Source organism: Scyliorhinus torazame, chromosome 6 (assembly GCF_047496885.1).
Source record: "Scyliorhinus torazame isolate Kashiwa2021f chromosome 6, sScyTor2.1, whole genome shotgun sequence".
NCBI classification, from domain to species: domain Eukaryota; kingdom Metazoa; phylum Chordata; class Chondrichthyes; order Carcharhiniformes; family Scyliorhinidae; genus Scyliorhinus; species Scyliorhinus torazame.
In genome coordinates this window covers 22,805,514-22,829,172 of record NC_092712.1, presented here as the reverse complement: position 1 = coordinate 22,829,172, position 23,659 = coordinate 22,805,514, and the positions used below count along the sequence as shown (strand labels likewise).

The 23,659-nt window shown below is 56.9% G+C and overlaps 1 pseudogene; it reads right to left on the bottom strand.

Moving 5' to 3' along the window:
- Positions 1 to 23,659, bottom strand: part of LOC140425676 (myosin-13-like) — a 249,275-nt pseudogene that overhangs the window by 223,807 nt on the left and 1,809 nt on the right.

The following is a 23,659-nucleotide window of genomic DNA, read 5'->3' as shown; positions in this document are numbered from 1 at the left end:
CCAATCCTCTATCCATGCCAGGATCTTACCCTTAATACCATGGGCCCTTAACTTATTTTAACAGTCTCCTATGCGGCTCCTTGTCAAAGGCCTTCTGGAAATCTAAATAAATCACGTCCACTGGTTCTCTTATGTCTAACTCCCTTGTTACCTCCTCAAAGAACTCTAACAGATTTGTCAGACATGACCAAAATCATGTCCACTGGTTCTCTTATGTCTAACTCCCTTGTTACCTCCTCAAAGAACTCTAACAGATTTGACGAAGCCGTGCTGACTCAGTCCTATTTTACCATGCACTTCAAAGTACTCCGCGATTTCATCTTTAATAATGGACTCTAAGATCTTACCAATGATCGAAGTCAGGCTAACCGGCCTATAATTTCCCATCTTCTGCCTCCCTCCCTTCTTAAACAGTGGTGTTACATTAGCCACCTTCCAGTCCTCTGGGACCCTTCCTGCCTCCTGTGATTCCTGAAAGATCACCCCCAATACCTTTCAGTTCCCCCAAAACCTTCTCCTTAGTGATGGCCACTGCATTCTCCTCTGCCCCCTGGTTCTCCCGGAGCTCTGGCATCCAAGAAGACTGATGTCAAGTAACTATTCAGTTCCTCTTCCATGTCTTTGTTGGTCACTGCTGTCTCCTCGGGCAACCGTGCGATCTCCAGGGCCTGTTCCTCTTGGGGGATGAGGACTCGGTTCTCTGGACTCCTCACCTCATCTTCACCTTTTCCCTCTTATTATGGGCTATCTTATCTTGCAAGGACAAAGAGAGCCACACGATTGATGGGTCAGGGGGGTCTATATCAGGTGGTGTGCGTGGGCACTGCATCTAGACACGAAAGGGTTGTGATGGTGGGTGCCAGGGTTCTGAGGTACAAGCTTGAAGATCGGATGTTGGGATGGAGTGAGGTGTCAGCCAGTTGACTGGGGGTGGAGGAGAGGGGGGGTGGGTTGGGAAATTGAGGCTTGGTAGCAGGACTGATGCCAGGAGAGAGGTGGTAACTTAACCATGCAGCTCATTGGAGGTCATTCATCTACTCCTGACATTGGACAGTGATCCTCCTGGTCATACTGACAGCTGCTGCCACTGCCCCCCTGCTGCCACTGCACCCCCCCCCCCCTCCAGGCAGTATTGTTGACCTTGATGCTGGCTCTACGACCCGCTCAAGGGAGCAGGATGCCTCGCCACCCATCGACAGCGTTAAGAAGCCTGGTCAGGTCGGCATCGCCAAGCTTGTGGACCCGGAGTGAGTGGTGAGGGAGCGTCTAAAAGCATCTCCCCCTTGTTGCTGTGAGCAGCTGAGGTGCGAGTCGGGCGAATCAGACAGCGAAGGAGCCAGGCACGTCGAGATTCACGAGGGGGGGCTCACTTTTGGGAGTACGTACGGTTGAATACAGGCTGCGATCTCGCCAATGCGGCCAACAAGAAACATCCCGCCAAACCCGCCCAAAATGCCACTTTGAAATAAAGGCAAATATTCCATTCCCAATAGCTCGCTGCATCTTCCTGTTAACCTTCAGTGATTTATGGACAAGGACACCCAGGTCCTTTTGTACATGTACACCTTCTAATTTCTTATCATTTAGGAAATACACTGCACATCTGTTCCTTCTCCCAAATGGATAACCTCACTTTTTTCTACTTGTGTGATGTTGCATTAATGTGGGGAGTGTGTGAATAAATAACCTTCTTTCTTTTAAACTCACAAACGCTTGCTGCTGAATTGTTTAATTGGAATACACACTCCAAGGGTAAGAAAGGACACGGTTCCCTCCATGCAAAACATACTGATTACGGGCAGTAAGAGACAAAATACATTCTGTTCGTAACAGAGTTGGGGTCCTTATCCAGGATTTAAATTGATTGAAATGTATGAGCCAAATCTGACTTTAATGGAAAATTGGAAGCAGATGAGAAAAGTGGCATAGTTAAAATGGTTGAAACAAAATGAAATGGAGCACAGCACTTAGCTCTGTGAGTATTAACAATAGAAAGTAAGATGGCTGGTTTTGACGTGGGCGTATTCGTACAACAGGAGTGCTTAACTTGGCCTAACTTAGTGTCCCTAACTGTGGAACAGCTAAAAGCTACAGCTGAGCAAAGGTAATTTAATACACATCATTTGGGCAGCACGGTAGCATTGTGGATAGCACAATTGCTTCACAGCTCCAGGATCCCAGGTTCGATTCCGGCTTGTGTCACTGTCTGTGCGGAGTCTGCACGTCCTTCCCGTGTGTGCGTGGGTTTCCTCCGGGTGTTCCGGTTTCCTCCCACAGTCCAAAGATGTGCAGGTTAGGTGGATTGGCCGTGTTAATTTGCCCTTAGTGCCCAAAATTGCCCTTAGTGTTGGGTGGGGATGCTGGGTTGTGGGGATAGGGTGGAGGCGTTGACCTTGGGTGGGGTGCTCTTTCCAAGAGCCGGTGCAGACTCGATGGGCCGAATGGCCTCCTTTTGCACTGTAAATTCTATGATAATCTGCAGTAATTTGCTTTTATCTGAATGTTCTGGGGACCCAGGTTCCAATCCCATCATGGCAGGTGGTGAAATCCCACAGAAATCTGGAATTAAAAGTCTAATGATAAGCCAGGAAACCATTTGCCGATTAAAAACCCATCTAATTCACTAATGCCCTTCAAGGAAGGAAATCCGTCGTCCTCACCTGGTCTGGCCTACACCTGACTCAGATCGACAGCAATGTGTGACTCTCAGATCCCCTCTGAGGTGGATGCGCAATAAATGCTGGCTCAGCCTCAGCCAGCGACACCCACGTCCCACAAATTAAAATTAATGTCTCGTATGGTGCTTGTAGTGGGGATCAGCCTTCCAGTATCTTCATCCCAGGTCAAAGCAGAGGATAATGATCAGACGATGAGGGCAATGCTGATCATGACAATAAAATAACAAAATATGCTTATCGCTGTCAACATTAAGTCTGTCACTCTCTACTTACTGCTCAACATTTCGAAATAGGCGCTGTCCGCAATGGAGTAGATGTGTGGGGGGGCATCACTTCTACGTTTCCGTTTATAGGCCGTCACCACTGTCGGTGTGTACACAGGAAGCCACTTGTAAGGGTTAATTGACAGACAGAATAGTCCCGAGTATGTCTGCAAAGAAATAGAGGCGCCTGTTAATCTGGTTAACTCACCAGATCCTTCAATTCACTAACCAACCTCCCAGGGGTGAGAAGTGACCTTTTCAGCCGTCCCTTAACTTTAAAATAACACCAAGGATCAAGCAATATTCAGCATTAGATCGTGTGCAGATGAAAAGCAAGCATTCTGGAAAGAATTTCTCTGCTGAATTTCCAGTCCCTCACTTTATTTTCTCGTCGTTAACCCTCCAGAGAGAGAGGCATTTGTGAGGCACCGTGGTTTTAAAATGTAATTGGTAGCTTTTGAAGCAGGTGCGGTCTTAAACAGAAACTGGGCGGAAAAGGGGGACAGAAAGGGCGAAACATGGCAAGGAAACTGACCTTCCCCATCGAACCCCGCCCACCATTCCCACCTCCTCCAAGAAGGAGGAGCTGGACTTCCTTGTGAGCAAGACAGAGTTTAAAAGGACATTGTGACTGAATTAGATCACAGCAACCTGAGGGGATTGCTGAGCTAATTCATAAGAACTGTCTAAGTTGTATCTATGATTGACTGTGCCATACAATTTATAACCAACCACAATACTGTTTGACTTATGTCATTAGAATTTGAGCTATCTGAGATGGCATTTTCTGTTTGTTTTGTTTGGCTCTTATACAGTTTAAATTCTTCTCTTTTAAACAATGAATCTTATAGTTTCATTCTTTCAGTAAATAATTAGGATTCTGTTTTTTTTAAAACAAGTTACCGGTGTCTACCGATATTGCCACAAACTTTGCAATGAGGCGATGCACATTCATTTCCTTCCAGCTTTTAGAAGCCACCCCCATATTCAATGCTAATTAGTATTTTCTCTTTCTGCAGTCTTTCACCATTATTACTTCTTCAAATCTACTTTCCTTGATTTGATGAACCCTGTACTGCCGTTGTCCACGCGTGTGGCAGAGTTATTGAATGTCTCGGCAATGTCATGCTATTCTGGTACTCACGTAGATCAGCCAGTTTGAGTATCTTTGCCTGAGGTTGTGGAGCACAGAGGCCTCATTCAGATGAGTCAGCATGGCAATATCTTCGACCAATGCAAATTTAGGTGGGTTCATCTCCTGAGCCTCCCCTTCCTTCACAGTTACTGTCTAAAAAAGGGATTTAAAACAAAGTACGTTGGAAGAGAATTTAAATTCACACGTAACACACCCTGACATGCGCTGCTCGTGCCTCACCCAGTGGCCAGTATTTGACTGTACGCCCAGACAATGTCAGTTGGCCATGCAAATATGAGGCACCACTGCCAATCTCAGTCTTGTCCTTATCTGACTGTAAACGAGTAACCAGCGAGGGATGAGAGCGGCAGGGTGGCACAGTGGTTAGCACCGCTGCCTCGCAACGCCAGGGACCAAGGTTCAACTCCGGCCTTGGGTCACTGTCAGTGTGGAGTTTGCATTTTCTCCCCGTGTGTGCGTGGGTTTCCCCCAGGTGCTCCGGTTTCCTCCCACAGTCCAAGGATGTGCACGTTCGGTGGGGTTATAGGGACAGGGAGGAGGGGGGAGTGAGCCTAGGTAGGGTGCTCTTTCGGAGGGTCAGTACAAACTCGATGGGCTGAATGTCCTCTTTCTGCACTGCAGCAATTCTATGGAAACCCATTTATTTCTTCCCCAATTAAAGAAGTGTGAAGTCTAACTGGACAACCCTGACCATCCCCATACTCCATGCCCCACACACTGCCCTAATGATCATCAATTGCATTAGCTGAATGGAGCAGGTTAGATGGATTGGCCACAGTAAATTTCCTCTTAGTGTTCAAAGATTCTGTGGGTGACAGAGTAACAGGATAAGGTGGGGGAGGGGGGGGGGGGGGTGGATGTGGGGCCTGGCTAGGGTGCTCTTTCAGAGGGTCGGTGCTGCCCCGCTAGGCCAAATGGCCAGGTCCTGCACTGTAGGAGTTCTATAAGATATAACTGGAATGAAGCATTGGTCAGGTCGTCTTAGAGGCAATAAAACTAATTCTAACGGTGCAATTCAATAAAACACACAGATTTCACACTTACCTCTCCAGCAACTGTCTCTGCGATTATTTTCCCATTGCTTCGCTCCTTTACTTCTGCTTCAATGTAAACTTCCTTCTTGTCCGGGACCCAGATTTTCTTTTTACCTTTTAAACAATAAGATGTTTATGAAACGCAGCGGCACAGGTCGCTCTGTTTGGCTCTAGTTCTGCTGCCTCCCAAATGCAAGGAGGTGAAGGGAATCAGTCTGCCCAGAGCACGGCCACTTCACTCAGCTGTCACACTGAACTGGTCAATAGAGAGGTGCCACACTGAGGTTAAATTCAGCTCAACCGGCTGCCAGCCTGCAAGACGCAGCTGTGGTGAGTGCAGTGGGCACTGCACTTGCCTCTGACTGACTCAGAAGGCTCTGGGTTCAAACCCTACTTCACAGTGTTCAACCCCATAGAGGTGCCTGGGAACACCCTCACACCCTGCCAATTGGCAAGGACCCCCCCCGCCCCGGGCCTGGCCCCTGGCAGTGCCAACCTGGCACCCTCTGACAGTGTCCCTGATGGTACCAGGGTGCCCAGGTGGCACTGCCAGGGTGCTAGGCTGGTGGTGCCAAGGTGCCTGGGTGCCAGGGGGAGTGCCAAGGTACCACCTGCCCTGACCCTAATGCCTTGCGAGACCACCCCCCAAGGTGCCATTACGCCTGGTTCACGTTTGTGTGAACCAGAACTAAACCGCGCCCGGGCAGCCTCTCAAAGGCACGGCCGAATAGCTCATTTAAATATGCAAATCTGGATCTCGCACAGTGAGAACTCTGTACCGGGGTTTCGCTGAATCCCCACCCAGAACCTGGCAGGCCCGGCTTAACCCTACCGTTAACCCTGTATTCCGCATTCATCTTTGTCCTTCCAAAATGGACAACCTCACACTTTTCAGGGTTAAACTCCATCTGCCACTTCTCAGCCCAGCTCTGCATCCTATCTATGTCTCTTTGCAGCCGACAACAGCCCTCCTCACTATCCACAACTCCACCAATCTTCGTATCGTCTGCAAATTTACTGACCCACCCTTCAACTCCCTCATCCAAGTCATTAATGAAAATCACAAACAGCAGAGGACCCAGAACTGATCCCTGCGGTACACCACTGGTAACTGGGCTCCAGTGACTACTTTAATGTAGTCAGTAGTCCAGTCGGAGGTGACTGATTAAAAGCACAAGGACCGAGGTGAGTGGGTAAATAATGCACAGTTCTGATTGAATTAGGAAGTCCAGGAGATATAAGAGGAGATGTTTCCCCAATCACAGGTTCTGGCCGGGATTCTCCGTCTCGCCAGCCGGCCAATGGGATTTCTCATTTTGGGTAGCCCCGCACTTCGGAAAACCCCTGGGCGTGCTGCTGCACAATGGAGAGTCCCGACAGCGGAGAATCCCGACAGCAGGAGAATCCGCTATCCCGACAGCGGAGAATCCCGACAGCGGCGAATCCCGACAGCGGAGAGTCCCGACAGCGGAGAGTCCCGACAGCGGCGAATCCCGACAGCGGAGAATCTCTACAGCGGAGAATCCCGACAGCGGAGAATCCCGACAGAGGAGAGTCCCGATAGCGGAGAATCCCGACATCGGAGAATCCCGACAGCGGAGAATCCCGACAGCAGAGAGTCCCGATAGCGGAGAATCCCGACATCGGAGAATCCCGACAGCGGAGAATCTCTACAGCGGAGAATCCCGACAGCGGAGAATCCCGACAGCGGAGAGTCCCGATAGCGGAGAATCCCGACAGCGGGAGAATCCCGACAGCAGAGAGTCCCGACAGCGGAGAATCCCGACAGCGGGAGAATCCCGACAGCGGGAGAATCCAGACAGCGGAGAATACCGACAGTGGAGAATCCCGACAGCGGAGAATCCCGACATCGGAGAATCCCGACAGCGGCAAATTCCGACAGCGGAGAATCCCGACAGCGGAGAATCCCGACAGCGGAGAATCCCGACAAAGGAGAGTCCCGACAGCGGAGAGTCCCGTCAGCGGAGAGTCCCGACAGCGGCGAATCACGACAGCGGAGACTCCCGACAGCGGAGAATCCCGACAGCGGAGAATCCCGACAGCGGAGAAGCCCGACAGCGGAGAATCCCGACATCGGAGAATCCTGACAGCGGAGAGTCCCGACAGCGGCGAATCCCGACAGCGGAGAGTCCCGACAGCGGAGAATCCCGACAGCGGAGGATCCCGACATCGGAGAATCCCGACATCGGAGAATACCGACAGCGGAGAATCCCGACAGCGGAGAGTCCCGACAGCGGAGAGTCCCGACAGCGGAGAATCCCGACATCGGAGATTCCCGATAGCGGAGAGTCCCGACATCGGAGAGTCCCGACAGCGGAGAATCCCGACAGCGGAGAGTCCCGACATCGGAGAATCCCGACAGCGGAGAACCCCGACAGCGGAGAATCCCAACAGCGGCGAATCCAGACATCGGAGAATCCCGACAGCAGAGAAACCCGACAGCGGAGAATCCCGACAGCGGAGAATCCCGACAGCAGAGAATCCCGACAGCAGAGAAACCCGACAGCGGAGAATCCCGACAGCGGAGAGTCCCGACAGCGGCGAATCCCGACAGCGGAGAATCCCGACAGCGGAGAATCCAGACAGCGGAGAGTCCCGACAGCGGAGAATCCCGACAGCGGAGAATCCCGACAGCGGAGAGTCCCGACAGCGGAGAGTCCCGACACCGGAGAATCCCGACAGCGGGGAATCCCGACACCGGAGAGTCCCGACACCGGAGAATCCCGACATCGGAGAATCCCGACAGCGGAGAATCCCGACATCGGAGAATCCCGACAGCGGAGAATCCCGACAGCGGAGTTTCCCGACATCGGAGAATCCCGACAGCGGAGAATCCCGACAGCGGAGAGTCCCGACAGCGGAGAATCCCGACAGCGGAGAGTCCCGACAGCGGAGAATCCCGACAACGGAGAATCCCGACAGCGGAGAATCCCGACAGCGGAGAATCCCGACAGCGGAGAATCCCGACAGCGGAGAGTCCCGACAGCGGAGAGTCCCGACAGCGGAGAGTCCCGACATCGGAGAATCCCGACAGCGGAGAATCCCGACAGCGGAGAGTCCCGACAGCGGAGAGTCCCGACAGCGGCGAATCCCGACAGCGGAGAATCCCGACAGCGGAGAGTCCCGACAGCGGAGAGTCCCGACAGCGGCGAATCCCGACAGCGGAGAATCCCGACAGCGGAGAATCCCGACAGCGGTGAATCCCGACAGCGGAGAATCCCGACAGCGGCGAATCCCGACATCGGAGAATCCCGACAGCGGAGAATCCCGACAGGAGAGAATCCCGACAGGAGAGAATCCCGACAGGAGAGAATCCCGACAGCGGAGAGTCCCGACATCGGAGAATCCCGACATCGGAGAGTCCCGACAGCGGAGAGTCCCGACAGCGGAGAATCCCGACAGCGGAGAATCCCGACAGCGGAGAGTCCCGACAGCGGAGAATCCCGACAGCGGCGAATCCCGACAGCGGAGAATCCCGACAGCGGAGAATACCGACAGCGGAGAATCTCGACAGCGGCGAATCCCGACATCGGAGAGTCCCGACAGCGGAGAATCCCGACAGCGGAGAATCCCGACATCGGGGAATCCCGACAGCGGAGAATCTCGACAGCGGAGAATCCCGACAGCGGTGAATCCCGACAGCGGCGAATCCCGACAGCGGAGAGTCCCGACAGCGGAGAATCCCGACAGCGGAGAGTCCGACAGCGGAGAATCCCGACATCGGAGAATCCCGACATCGGAGAATCCCGACAGCGGAGAGTCCCGACAGCGGAGAATCCCGACAGCGGCGAATACCGACATCGGAGAAGCCCGACAGCGGAGAATCCCGACATCGGAGAATCCCGACAGCGGCGAATCCCGACAGCGGAGAAGCCCGACAGCGGAGAATCCCGACATCGGAGAATCCCGACAGCGGAGAGTCCCGACAGGGTTGAATCCCGACAGCGGAGAATCCCGACATCGGAGAATCCCGACAGCGGGGAATCCCGACAGCGGGGATTCCCGACAGCGGGGAATCCCGAAAGCGGAGAGTCCCGACATCGGAGAATCCCGACAGCGGAGAGTCCCGACAATGGAGAATCCCGACAGCGGAGAATCCCGACAGCGGAGAATCCCGACAGCGGAGAATCCCGACAGCGGCGAGTCCCGACAGCGGAGAGTCGCGACAGGGGAGAGTCCCGACAGCGGCGAATCCCGACAGCGGAGAATCCCGACAGCGGAGAGTCCCGACAGCGGAGAATCCCGACAGCGGAGAGTCCCGACATCGGAGAATCCCGACAGCGGAGAATCCCGACAGCGGAGAGTCCCGACATCGGAGAATCCCGACAGCGGAGAATCCCGACAGCGGAGAGTCCCGACAGCGGTGAATACCGACAGCGGCGAGTCCCGACAGCGGAGAGTCCCGACATCGGAGAATCCCGACAGCGGCGAATCCCGACATCGTAGAATCCCGACAGCGGCGAATCCCGACAGCGGAGAATCCCGACAGCGGAGAGTCCCGACAGCGTTGAATCCCGACAGCGGAGAATCCCGACATCGGAGAATCCCGACAGCGGAGAATCCCGACAGCGGCGAATCCCGACAGCGGAGAGTCCCGACATCGGAGAATCCCGACAGCGGAGAGTCCCGACAGCGGCGAATCCCGACAGCGGAGAATCCCGACATCGGAGAGTCCCGACAGCGGAGAATCCCGACAGCGGAGAATCCCGACAGCGGCGAATCCCGACAGCGGCGAATCCCGACAGCGGAGAGTCCCGACAGCGGAGAATCCCGACAGCGGAGAGACCCGACAGCAGCGAATCCCGACAGTGGAGAAGCCCGACAGCGGAGAATCCCGACATCGTAGAATCCCGACATCGGAGAATCACTACATCGGAGAGTCCCGACAGCGGAGAATCCGGACAGCAGACAGTCCCGACAGCGGGAGAATCCCGACAACGGAGAATCCCGACAGCGGAGAATCCCGACAGCGGAGAATCCCGACATCGGAGAATCCCGACAGCGGAGAGTCCCCACAGCGGAGAGTCCCGATAGCGGCGAATCCCGACAGCGGAGAATCCCGACATCGGAGAATCCCGACATCGGAGAGTCCCGACAGCGGAGAATCCGGACAGCAGACAGTCCCGACAGCGGGAGAGTCCCGACAGCGGGAGAATCCCGACAACGGAGAATCCCGACAGCGGAGAATCCCGACAGCGGAGAATCCCGACATCGGTGAATCCCGACAGCGGAGAGTCCCCACAGCGGAGAGTCCCGACAGCGGCGAATCCCGACAGCGGAGAATCCCGACAGCGGAGAGTCCCGACAGCGGAGAATCCCGACATCGGAGAATCCCGACAGCGGAGAATCCCGACAGCGGAGAATCCCGACAGCGGAGAGTCCCGACATCGGAGAATCCCGACAGCGGACAATCCCGACAGCGGAGATTCCCGACAGCGGAGATTCCCGACATCGGAGAATCCCGACAGCGGAGAATCCCGACAGCGGAGAGTCCCGACAGCGGATGCATCCCGACAGCGGAGAATCCCGACAGCGGAGAGTCCCGACAGCGGAGAATCCCGACAGCGGAGAATCCCGACAGCGGAGAGTCCCGACAGCGGAGAATCCCGACATCGGAGAATCCCGACAGCGGAGAATCCCGACAGCGGAGAGTCCCGACACCGGAGAATCCCGACAGCGGGGAATCCCGACACCGGAGAGTCCCGACACCGGAGAATCCCGACATCGGAGAATCCCGACAGCGGAGAATCCCGACATCGGAGAATCCCGACAGCGGAGAATCCCGACAGCGGAGATTCCCGACAGCGGAGATTCCCGACATCGGAGAATCCCGACAGCGGAGAAATCCGACAGCGGAGAGTCCCGACAGTGGAGAATCCCGACAGCGGAGAGTCCCGACAGCGGAGAATCCCGACATCGGAGAGTCCCGACAGCGGCGAATCCCGACAGCGGAGAATCCCGACAGCGGAGAATCCCGAGAGCGGAGAGTCCCGACAGCGGAGAGTCCCGACAGCGGCGAATCCCGACATCGGAGAATCCCGACAGCGGAGAATCCCGACAGCGGAGAATCCCGACAGCGGAGAATCCCGACATCGGAGAATCCCGAGAGCGGAGAGTCCCGACAGCGGAGAGTCCCGACAGCGGCGAATCCCGACATCGGAGAATCCCGACAGCGGAGAATCCCAACAGCGGAGAGTCCCGACATCGGCGAATCCCGACAGCGGAGAATCCCGACAGCGGAGAGTCCCGGCAACGGAGAATCCCGACAGCGGAGAATCCCGACATCGGAGAATCCCGACAGCGGAGAATCCCGACAGCGGAGAATCGCGACAGCGGTGAATCCCGACAGCGGCGAATCCCGACATCGGAGAATCCCGACAGCGGAGAGTCCCGACATCGGAGAATCCCGACAGCGGCGAATCCCGACATCGGAGAATCCCGACAGCGGCGAATCCCGACAGCGGAGAATCCCGACATCGGAGAATCCCGACAGCGGAGAATCCCGACAGCGGCGAATCCCGACATCGGAGAATCCCGACAGCGGAGAATCTCGACAGCGGAGAATCCCGACAGCGGAGAGTCATGACAGCGGAGAATCCCGACATCGGAGAGTCCCGACAGCGGAGAATCCCGACAGCGGAGAATCCCGACAGCGGCGAATCCCGACAACGGAGAATCCCGACAGCGGAGAGTCCCGACAGCGGCGAATCCCGACAGCGGAGAATCCCGACATCGGAGAATCCCGACAGCGGAGAGTCCCGACAGCGGAGAGTCCCGACAGCGGAGAATCCCGACATCGGAGAATCCCGACAGCGGAGAATCCCGACAGCGGAGAGTCCCGACAGCGGCGAATACCGACAGCGGCGAATCCTGACAGCGGAGAGTCCCGACATCGGAGAATCCCGACAGCGGCGAATCCCGACATCGGAGAATCCCGACAGCGGCGAATCCCGACAGCGGAGAATCCCGACATCGGAGAATCCCGACAGCGGAGAATCCCGACAGCGGAGAGTCCCGACAGCGGCGAATCCCGACAGCGGAGAATCCCGACAGCGGAGAGTCCCGACAGCGGCGAATCCCGACAGCGGAGAATCCCGACAGCGGAGAATCCAGACAGCGGAGAGTCCCGACAGCGGAGAATCCCGACAGCGGAGAATCCCGACAGCGGAGAGTCCCGACAGCGGAGAGTCCCGACACCGGAGAATCCCGACAGCGGGGAATCCCGACACCGGAGAGTCCCGACACCGGAGAATCCCGACATCGGAGAATCCCGACAGCGGAGAATCCCGACATCGGAGAATCCCGACAGCGGAGAATCCCGACAGCGGAGTTTCCCGACATCGGAGAATCCCGACAGCGGAGAATCCCGACAGCGGAGAGTCCCGACAGCGGAGAATCCCGACAGCGGAGAGTCCCGACAGCGGAGAATCCCGACAACGGAGAATCCCGACAGCGGAGAATCCCGACAGCGGAGAATCCCGACAGCGGAGAATCCCGACAGCGGAGAGTCCCGACAGCGGAGAGTCCCGACAGCGGAGAGTCCCGACATCGGAGAATCCCGACAGCGGAGAATCCCGACAGCGGAGAGTCCCGACAGCGGAGAGTCCCGACAGCGGCGAATCCCGACAGCGGAGAATCCCGACAGCGGAGAGTCCCGACAGCGGAGAGTCCCGACAGCGGCGAATCCCGACAGCGGAGAATCCCGACAGCGGAGAATCCCGACAGCGGTGAATCCCGACAGCGGAGAATCCCGACAGCGGCGAATCCCGACATCGGAGAATCCCGACAGCGGAGAATCCCGACAGGAGAGAATCCCGACAGGAGAGAATCCCGACAGGAGAGAATCCCGACAGCGGAGAGTCCCGACATCGGAGAATCCCGACATCGGAGAGTCCCGACAGCGGAGAGTCCCGACAGCGGAGAATCCCGACAGCGGAGAATCCCGACAGCGGAGAGTCCCGACAGCGGAGAATCCCGACAGCGGCGAATCCCGACAGCGGAGAATCCCGACAGCGGAGAATACCGACAGCGGAGAATCTCGACAGCGGCGAATCCCGACATCGGAGAGTCCCGACAGCGGAGAATCCCGACAGCGGAGAATCCCGACATCGGGGAATCCCGACAGCGGAGAATCTCGACAGCGGAGAATCCCGACAGCGGTGAATCCCGACAGCGGCGAATCCCGACAGCGGAGAGTCCCGACAGCGGAGAATCCCGACAGCGGAGAGTCCGACAGCGGAGAATCCCGACATCGGAGAATCCCGACATCGGAGAATCCCGACAGCGGAGAGTCCCGACAGCGGAGAATCCCGACAGCGGCGAATACCGACATCGGAGAAGCCCGACAGCGGAGAATCCCGACATCGGAGAATCCCGACAGCGGCGAATCCCGACAGCGGAGAAGCCCGACAGCGGAGAATCCCGACATCGGAGAATCCCGACAGCGGAGAGTCCCGACAGGGTTGAATCCCGACAGCGGAGAATCCCGACATCGGAGAATCCCGACAGCGGGGAATCCCGACAGCGGGGATTCCCGACAGCGGGGAATCCCGAAAGCGGAGAGTCCCGACATCGGAGAATCCCGACAGCGGAGAGTCCCGACAATGGAGAATCCCGACAGCGGAGAATCCCGACAGCGGAGAATCCCGACAGCGGAGAATCCCGACAGCGGCGAGTCCCGACAGCGGAGAGTCGCGACAGGGGAGAGTCCCGACAGCGGCGAATCCCGACAGCGGAGAATCCCGACAGCGGAGAGTCCCGACAGCGGAGAATCCCGACAGCGGAGAGTCCCGACATCGGAGAATCCCGACAGCGGAGAATCCCGACAGCGGAGAGTCCCGACATCGGAGAATCCCGACAGCGGAGAATCCCGACAGCGGAGAGTCCCGACAGCGGTGAATACCGACAGCGGCGAGTCCCGACAGCGGAGAGTCCCGACATCGGAGAATCCCGACAGCGGCGAATCCCGACATCGTAGAATCCCGACAGCGGCGAATCCCGACAGCGGAGAATCCCGACAGCGGAGAGTCCCGACAGCGTTGAATCCCGACAGCGGAGAATCCCGACATCGGAGAATCCCGACAGCGGAGAATCCCGACAGCGGCGAATCCCGACAGCGGAGAGTCCCGACATCGGAGAATCCCGACAGCGGAGAGTCCCGACAGCGGCGAATCCCGACAGCGGAGAATCCCGACATCGGAGAGTCCCGACAGCGGAGAATCCCGACAGCGGAGAATCCCGACAGCGGCGAATCCCGACAGCGGCGAATCCCGACAGCGGAGAGTCCCGACAGCGGAGAATCCCGACAGCGGAGAGACCCGACAGCAGCGAATCCCGACAGTGGAGAAGCCCGACAGCGGAGAATCCCGACATCGTAGAATCCCGACATCGGAGAATCACTACATCGGAGAGTCCCGACAGCGGAGAATCCGGACAGCAGACAGTCCCGACAGCGGGAGAATCCCGACAACGGAGAATCCCGACAGCGGAGAATCCCGACAGCGGAGAATCCCGACATCGGAGAATCCCGACAGCGGAGAGTCCCCACAGCGGAGAGTCCCGATAGCGGCGAATCCCGACAGCGGAGAATCCCGACATCGGAGAATCCCGACATCGGAGAGTCCCGACAGCGGAGAATCCGGACAGCAGACAGTCCCGACAGCGGGAGAGTCCCGACAGCGGGAGAATCCCGACAACGGAGAATCCCGACAGCGGAGAATCCCGACAGCGGAGAATCCCGACATCGGTGAATCCCGACAGCGGAGAGTCCCCACAGCGGAGAGTCCCGACAGCGGCGAATCCCGACAGCGGAGAATCCCGACAGCGGAGAGTCCCGACAGCGGAGAATCCCGACATCGGAGAATCCCGACAGCGGAGAATCCCGACAGCGGAGAATCCCGACAGCGGAGAGTCCCGACATCGGAGAATCCCGACAGCGGACAATCCCGACAGCGGAGATTCCCGACAGCGGAGATTCCCGACATCGGAGAATCCCGACAGCGGAGAATCCCGACAGCGGAGAGTCCCGACAGCGGATGCATCCCGACAGCGGAGAATCCCGACAGCGGAGAGTCCCGACAGCGGAGAATCCCGACAGCGGAGAATCCCGACAGCGGAGAGTCCCGACAGCGGAGAATCCCGACATCGGAGAATCCCGACAGCGGAGAATCCCGACAGCGGAGAGTCCCGACACCGGAGAATCCCGACAGCGGGGAATCCCGACACCGGAGAGTCCCGACACCGGAGAATCCCGACATCGGAGAATCCCGACAGCGGAGAATCCCGACATCGGAGAATCCCGACAGCGGAGAATCCCGACAGCGGAGATTCCCGACAGCGGAGATTCCCGACATCGGAGAATCCCGACAGCGGAGAAATCCGACAGCGGAGAGTCCCGACAGTGGAGAATCCCGACAGCGGAGAGTCCCGACAGCGGAGAATCCCGACATCGGAGAGTCCCGACAGCGGCGAATCCCGACAGCGGAGAATCCCGACAGCGGAGAATCCCGAGAGCGGAGAGTCCCGACAGCGGAGAGTCCCGACAGCGGCGAATCCCGACATCGGAGAATCCCGACAGCGGAGAATCCCGACAGCGGAGAATCCCGACAGCGGAGAATCCCGACATCGGAGAATCCCGAGAGCGGAGAGTCCCGACAGCGGAGAGTCCCGACAGCGGCGAATCCCGACATCGGAGAATCCCGACAGCGGAGAATCCCAACAGCGGAGAGTCCCGACATCGGCGAATCCCGACAGCGGAGAATCCCGACAGCGGAGAGTCCCGGCAACGGAGAATCCCGACAGCGGAGAATCCCGACATCGGAGAATCCCGACAGCGGAGAATCCCGACAGCGGAGAATCGCGACAGCGGTGAATCCCGACAGCGGCGAATCCCGACATCGGAGAATCCCGACAGCGGAGAGTCCCGACATCGGAGAATCCCGACAGCGGCGAATCCCGACATCGGAGAATCCCGACAGCGGCGAATCCCGACAGCGGAGAATCCCGACATCGGAGAATCCCGACAGCGGAGAATCCCGACAGCGGCGAATCCCGACATCGGAGAATCCCGACAGCGGAGAATCTCGACAGCGGAGAATCCCGACAGCGGAGAGTCATGACAGCGGAGAATCCCGACATCGGAGAGTCCCGACAGCGGAGAATCCCGACAGCGGAGAATCCCGACAGCGGCGAATCCCGACAACGGAGAATCCCGACAGCGGAGAGTCCCGACAGCGGCGAATCCCGACAGCGGAGAATCCCGACATCGGAGAATCCCGACAGCGGAGAGTCCCGACAGCGGAGAGTCCCGACAGCGGAGAATCCCGACATCGGAGAATCCCGACAGCGGAGAATCCCGACAGCGGAGAGTCCCGACAGCGGCGAATACCGACAGCGGCGAATCCTGACAGCGGAGAGTCCCGACATCGGAGAATCCCGACAGCGGCGAATCCCGACATCGGAGAATCCCGACAGCGGCGAATCCCGACAGCGGAGAATCCCGACATCGGAGAATCCCGACAGCGGAGAATCCCGACAGCGGCGAATCCCGACAGCGGCGAATCCCGACATCGGAGAATCCCGACAGCGGAGAATCTCGACAGCGGAGAATCCCGACAGCGGAGAATCCCGACAGCGGAGAGTCACGACAGCGGAGAATCCCGACATTGGAGAGTCCCGACAGCGGAGAATCCCGACAGCGGAGAATCCCGACAGCGGAGAGTCCCGACATCGGAGAATCCCGACAGCGGAGAATCCCGACAGCGGAGAGTCCCGACAGCGGAGAGTCCCGACAGCAGAGAATCCCGACAGCGGAGAATCCCGACAGCGGAGAGTCCCGACAGCGGCGAATCCCGACAGAGGAGAATCCCGACAGCGGAGAATCCCGACATCGGAGAGTCCCGACAGCGGCGAATCCCGACATCGGAGAGTCCCGACAGCGGAGAATCCCAACATCGGAGAATCCCGACAGCGGAGAATCCCGACAGCGGAGACTCCCGACAGCAGCGAATCCCGACAGCGGAGAATCCCGACAGCGGCGAATTCCGACAGCGGAGAATCCCGACAGCGGAGAATCCCGACAGCGGAGAATCCCGACAGCAGCGAATCCCAACATCGGAGAATCCCGACAGCGGAGAATCCCGACAGCGGCGAATCCCGACAGCGGCGAATCCCGACAGCGGAGAATCCCGACAGCGGAGACTCCCGACAGCAGCGAATTCTGACAGCGGAGAATCCCGACAGCGGAGAATCCCGACAGCGGAGAGTCCCGACAGCGGAGAATCCCGACAGCGGAGAATCCCGACAGCGGAGAGTCCCGACAGCGGCGAATCCCGACAGCGGAGAGTCCCGACAGCGGAGAATCCCGACAGCGGAGAATCCCGACAGCGGAAAGTCCCGACAGCGGAGAATCCCGACACCGGAGAATCCCGACATCGGAGAGTCCCGACAGTGGAGAATTCGGCAGTGGAGAATCCCAACATCGGAGAATCCCGACATCGGAGAATCCCGACAGCGGAGAATCCCGACAGCGGAGAGTCCGGACAGCGGAGAATCCCGACAGCGGAGAATCCAGACAGCGGAGAATCCTGACATCGGAGAATCTCGACAGCGGTGAATCCCGACAGCGGAGAGTCCCGACAGCGGAGAATCCCGACAGCGGAGAGTCCCGACAGCGGAGAATCCCGACAGCGTAGAATCCCGACATCGGAGAATCTCGACAGCGGCAAATCCCGACAGCGGAGAATCCCGACAGCGGAGTATCCCGACAGCAGCGAATCCCGTCAGTGGAGAAGCCCGACAGCGGAGAATCCCGACATCGGAGAATCCCGACATCGGAGAATCCCGACATCGGAGAGTCCCGACATCGGAGAATCCCGACAGCGGAGATTCCCGACATCGGAGAATCCCGACAGCGGAGAGTCCCGACAGCGGAGAGTCCCGACAGCGGAGAATCCCGACATCGGAGAATCGCGACAGCGGTGAATCCCGACAGCGGTGAATCCCGACATCGGAGAATCCCGACATCGGAGAATCCCGACAGCGGAGAATCCCGACATCGGAGAATCCCGACAGCGGAGAGTCCCGACATCGGAGAATCCCGACAGCGGAGAATCCCGACATCGGAGAATCCCGACAGCGGAGAATCCCGACATCGGAGAGTCCCGTCAGCGGAGAGTCCCGACAGCGGAGAATCCCGACATCGGAGAATCCCGACAGCGGAGAATCCCGACAGCGGAGAATCCCGACAGCGGAGAATCCCGACATCGGAGAATCCCGACAGCGGCGAATCCCGACAGCGGCGAATCCCGACATCGGAGAATCCCGACAGCGGAGAATCCCGACAGCGGAGAGTCCCGACAGCGGAGAATCCCGACATCGGAGAGTCCCGACAGCGGAGAGTCCCGACATCGGAGAATCCCGACAGCGGAGAATCCCGACATCGGAGAATCCCGACAGCGGAGAATCCCGACAGCGGAGAATCCCGATATCGGAGAGTCCCGACAGCGGAGAGTCCCGACAGCGGAGAATCCCGACAGCGGAGAATCCCGACAGCGGAGAGTCCCGACATCGGAGAATCCCGACAGCGGAGAATCCCGACATCGGAGAATCCCGACAGCGGAGAATCCCGACATCGGAGAGTCCCGTCAGCGGAGAGTCCCGACAGCGGAGAATCCCGACATCGGAGAATCCCGACAGCGGAGAATCCCGACAGCGGAGAATCCCGACATTGGAGAATCCCGACAGCGGCGAATCCCGACAGCGGAGAATCCCGACAGCGGCGAATCCCGACATCGGAGAATCCCGACAGCGGAGAATCCCGACAGCGGAGAGTCCCGACAGCGGAGAATCCCGACATCGGAGAGTCCCGACAGCGGAGAGTCCCGACATCGGAGAATCCCGACAGCGGAGAATCCCGACATCGGAGAATCCCGACAGCGGAGAATCCCGATATCGGAGAGTCCCGACAGCGGAGAGTCCCGACAGCGGAGAATCCCGACATCGGAGAGTCCCGACAGCGGAGAATCCCGACAGCGGGAGAATCCCGACAGCGGAGAATCCCGACAGCGGAGAGTCCCGACAGCGGAGAATCCCGACAGCGGCGAATCCCGACATCGGAGAATCCCGACAGCGGAGAATCCCGACAGCGGAGTATCCCGACATCGGAGAGTCCCGACATCGGAGAATCTCGACAGCGGCAAATCCCGACAGCGGAGAATCCCGACAGCGGAGTATCCCGACAGCAGCGAATCCCGTCAGTGGAGAAGCCCGACAGCGGAGAATCCCGACATCGGAGAATCCCGACATCGGAGAATCCCGACATCGGAGAGTCCCGACATCGGAGAATCCCGACAGCGGAGATTCCCGACATCGGAGAATCGCGACAGCGGTGAATCCCGACAGCGGTGAATCCCGACATCGGAGAATCCCGACATCGGAGAATCCCGACAGCGGAGAATCCCGACATCGGAGAATCCCGACAGCGGAGAGTCCCGACATCGGAGAATCCCGACAGCGGAGAATCCCGACATCGGAGAATCCCGACAGCGGAGAATCCCGACATCGGAGAGTCCCGTCAGCGGAGAGTCCCGACAGCGGAGAATCCCGACATCGGAGAATCCCGACAGCGGAGAATCCCGACAGCGGAGAATCCCGACATCGGAGAATCCCGACAGCGGCGAATCCCGACAGCGGCGAATCCCGACATCGGAGAATCCCGACAGCGGAGAGTCCCGACAGCGGAGAGTCCCGACAGCGGAGAATCCCGACATCGGAGAGTCCCGACAGCGGAGAGTCCCGACATCGGAGAATCCCGACAGCGGAGAATTCCGACATCGGAGAATCCCGACAGCGGAGAATCCCGACAGCGGAGAATTCCGACATCGGAGAATCCCGACAGCGGAGAATCCCGACAGCGGAGAATCCCGACATCGGAGAGTCCCGACAGCGGAGAGTCCCGACAGCGGAGAATCCCGACAGCGGAGAATCCCGACAGCGGAGAGTCCCGACATCGGAGAATCCCGACAGCGGAGAATCCCGACATCGGAGAATCCCGACAGCGGAGAATCCCGACATCGGAGAGTCCCGTCAGCGGAGAGTCCCGACAGCGGAGAATCCCGACATCGGAGAATCCCGACAGCGGAGAATCCCGACAGCGGAGAATCCCGACATTGGAGAATCCCGACAGCGGCGAATCCCGACAGCGGAGAATCCCGACAGCGGCGAATCCCGACATCGGAGAATCCCGACAGCGGAGAATCCCGACAGCGGAGAGTCCCGACAGCGGAGAATCCCGACATCGGAGAGTCCCGACAGCGGAGAGTCCCGACATCGGAGAATCCCGACAGCGGAGAATCCCGACATCGGAGAATCCCGACAGCGGAGAATCCCGATATCGGAGAGTCCCGACAGCGGAGAGTCCCGACAGCGGAGAATCCCGACATCGGAGAGTCCCGACAGCGGAGAATCCCGACAGCGGAGAATCCCGACAGCGGAGAGTCCCGACAGCGGAGAATCCCGACAGCGGCGAATCCCGACATCGGAGAATCCCGACAGCGGAGAATCCCGACATCGGAGAGTCCCGACATCGGAGAGTCCCGACAGCGGCGAATCCCGACAGCGGAGAATCCCGACAGCGGAGAATCTCGACAGCGGCGAATCCCGACAGCAGAGAATCCCGACAGCGGAGAATCCCGACAGCGGAGAATCCTATCCCCTGTCTCTCCCAAGCTTGCTGCTCCAGCTCCTCCAATCACAGGTTCCCTCTCTCACGTTCTTGCTGCTCCCCCAGAGACAGGGTCGATGATTGGAGGAGCTGAAGCCACCAGCTGCACAATTATGAATCATGTCAACAAGAGGCCAAGGAGGTGTAGCCAAAATCAATAAAGGAGGCAAGGGAGGCGGCCAAGGACAAAGTGACAAGGGTGGCACGGTGACATAGTGGTTAGCACTGCTGCCCCACAGCACCAGGGACCCATGGTTGAGTCCGCCCTTGGGTGGCTGTGTGGAATTTTCACTTTCTTCCCGTGTCTACGAGTCTTTCCTCCGGGTGCACCGGTTTCCTCCCACTGTCCAAAGATGCGCAGGTTAGGTGGGGTTACGGAGCTAGGCCCTGGGTGGGGTGCTCCATCGGGGGTTTGGTAAAGACTTGATAGGCCAAATGGTCTCCTTCTGCACTGTAGGGTTTGTATGGACAAGGCCAGGAGCAGGGCCTAGGGAGCCGCTATTCCACCTCATGCCGTTCCAGACCCAGCTACCGACTGCACGCAGAGGTCGCGGGTTCTTGGCTGACCTTTCACCTTTCCGCTGTGACAGAGTCGGATGAGTTTGCACAATGTTTTAAAGGGAGGTGAGGCTCAGGATCTGAGTCTGTTGCCATTCATTATTTGGTGTTTGGCTCGGAACTCGAGCACTAATTTGTGTGTATTGCCCTTGTTGCACAGTTAAACCCTTGAGTATCCTGATATGTGCTCTGGTATTCACCTTAAATAGAAGTGTTGAGTGGAAAGAAACTTGAAATTGGCCAAAAATAACCAAAACCAAATCAATTTGGATACGGAGTATGAGAGACTTATTTATAAAAGTTAATTAAAAAATTATCAAAAATACTTCATATGAGTTTATAAGAAATGGAATACCTGCCCACAGGTCCCAAGTTAAGTGTATTTGATAACATTTATATTCGACACTATTTACCGGCTGCATCCCAACAGAATTGGGATGGGACTCGCTTGGCGGATCCTGCGAGAGACCTCTTCCGGGATTCCCACGGTTGTTACGCCCTAAGATCTAAGGAAATCTCACGAGACGTCGCGATGTGAGCAAGATCCAGACTTGTATAATTCAGTGAGCTTAACTGCTCACTTAACTATTCCTGCACCAGGTCTAACCGGCCCCCGCGATCTACCAGCCTCGCCCCTTAGTGTCCAAAGGTTAGGTGGGGTTATGGGGGAGTGGGTCGAGGTGGGGTGCTCTTTCCGAGGGTCCGTGCAGACTCGATGGGCCGAACGGCCTCCTTGTGCACTGTGGGGATTCGATGATTCGCGTTGGTAATGTGAAGTGGTTTTAAAAAGCAAATATCCCAATGGGGCCAGAGGCAAGTTTGATGCCCAATTAGTAACACCAGATATAGGCTGGAGGTGGGACCTCGTGTTGAAGGCCGAATTTTTAAAAGCAACCAAGAGCCATGACTGGCCTTGCTGTTGCCGGGGAGAATGGAGAAGACAAGAGAGCAGAGAATCAATGGCCTTTGTGGGTGTCTGAATGCTCGCTCTTCAAGACCCCCTTGTCAAGTACAACAACTTTGTCCCGCAGCTCTAGTATCTCTGGTATCTCAATTTGAACATTCAGTTTTTAACATTGAAAATTAATAAATATCATTGAAGATTTTCACCTTGCATTCATCAGGACAAATGCAAGAATTCCAAATTTCAAGCGATCACGATAATTCTCACAATGGGAGAAAAGGGTTGGCAAGTTGACTCCGATTCATCGAGGCATTACCATGGAGAAATCAATGGTGAACAATCAGGCAACGAAAAGGAGATAGGGTAGCCCTTATAATAAAGGGTAGCTAAAGGACGTTATTGAGAAAAGTTCTAGCCTCAGAAGATCATGTAGTAGGATGGAATGAGTGAAAATTAGGAATAGCAAGAATCAAAAAACACTTGTGGGAGTAGTTTATAGGATGCCTAACAGTAGTCATTCTGTTGGAAAGAACTTTAAACAAGAAATCATTGGAGCTTGTAACAAAAGCAATGTAACAATCGTGGGGGACTTCAATCTTCACATAGACTGAGACAATCAAATTGGCAAGAATGGTCCAGAAAATGAATTTGTAGAATAGACTAAAAGGTATGGCGGTAAATGTACATTTGGAAACATTAAAATAAATACTTCAAAATGTTTAACAAAAATACATTTCATTGAGTGGCTTTGAAGTAGTCAGCTGTGAAACTAACCGATGTTTATAATCATCATGCTATGATTGACAGCTCCTGGACCACATCAAAGACAGTTAAGTGCTTTCTATTTGTTTCACCGCTGACTACTTCAAAGCCACTCAAATATGAGGGGAGATGAATGAAACAATGCAGATAGCTGGGTGTGTTAGGAAGCTGTCAATGACAACCTAGTGAAAGTGATTTCATTGAGAAATGAATGAAAGACTTGCAGATCAAAGACCTTTGGGGGTTTAAACCCATGTGACTGGTTTTCCCTTTCTATGAATTGCTCCTTCCTCTGCCTGAGCCAGCAGGTGTATTGCCCAGGAGAGTGTTAAAGCAGTAATTTGTTTTCACTGCCTCTGTCTAGCTGCTCTCCAGCTTCCAGGCAGGGGTCTCTCTAACTGTGGGGTCTCTGGTGGGGGTTTCTCTAATTAGGGGGCCTCTGGTAGGATTTGTGGATGGGGGTCAGATCACCCTTGCACTGTGGGGGGGAGGGACTGACCCAGAAGATCCCAGGGGGCAGTCTGAATTGCCTTGCGGGGAGAGAAGGGGGCCCAGCCCCTGG